General features: G+C 37.2%; 1 non-coding gene across 1 annotated transcript; it reads right to left on the reverse strand.

The window, feature by feature from the left end:
• Positions 1–210: 210 nt before the first annotated feature.
• On the reverse strand, positions 211–313 carry LOC112587142. Its single transcript, XR_003111676.1, has one exon. It is a non-coding gene; the product is annotated as a U6 spliceosomal RNA (small nuclear RNA).
• Between the last annotated feature and the right edge of the window lie 314 nt (positions 314–627).

Here is a 627-nt window from a genome sequence, read left to right on the forward strand (position 1 = left end):
GTTTTTGTTTTTTGCCAAATTTAAGAATCTTTCAGCCATTATTTCTTCAAATATTTTCAGTCCCATGTCTTCTCCTTTCCTGGGACTCTGATGGCATAATTTTAGATCTCTGTTAGAGGCCCACATGTCTCTGAAGTTCTTTTCTTTTTTCAGCACTTTATTTTCTCCCCATTATTTCAATTGGATAATGTATTTCATCCTATCTTTTTTTAAAATATGGAACACTTCGCAAATCTGCACATCATCCTTGTTGAGGGGCTGTGCTCATCTTCCCAGTATCATTCCAATTTTAGTGTCTATGTTGCTAAAGCAAGCACTATATCATTCTATCTTTAAGTTAACTGATTTAATTGATTCTTTCCGCTATCCTCTCCATCCTACTCTTAGGCCAGTTTTTGTGGTTTTTGTTGTTGTTACTGCACATTTAGGTATAAAATTTTTCAGAGTTCTTTATAGCTTCTATTTCTTGCTGCGATGTCCTATTTTTTCATTTGTTTCAAGCATGTTCATAATTGGCAACGTCTCGTTTCTCACCCAACACGTATAGACGTCTTGGCTCCTCACTTGGCCTTCTCTGCCAGCACCCTACTAATGGAGGCATCAACTGAGCCACCTCATTACAGCATA

The sequence above is a fragment of the Bubalus bubalis genome, chromosome 9, assembly GCF_019923935.1.
Source record: "Bubalus bubalis isolate 160015118507 breed Murrah chromosome 9, NDDB_SH_1, whole genome shotgun sequence".
Lineage (NCBI taxonomy): Eukaryota > Metazoa > Chordata > Mammalia > Artiodactyla > Bovidae > Bubalus > Bubalus bubalis.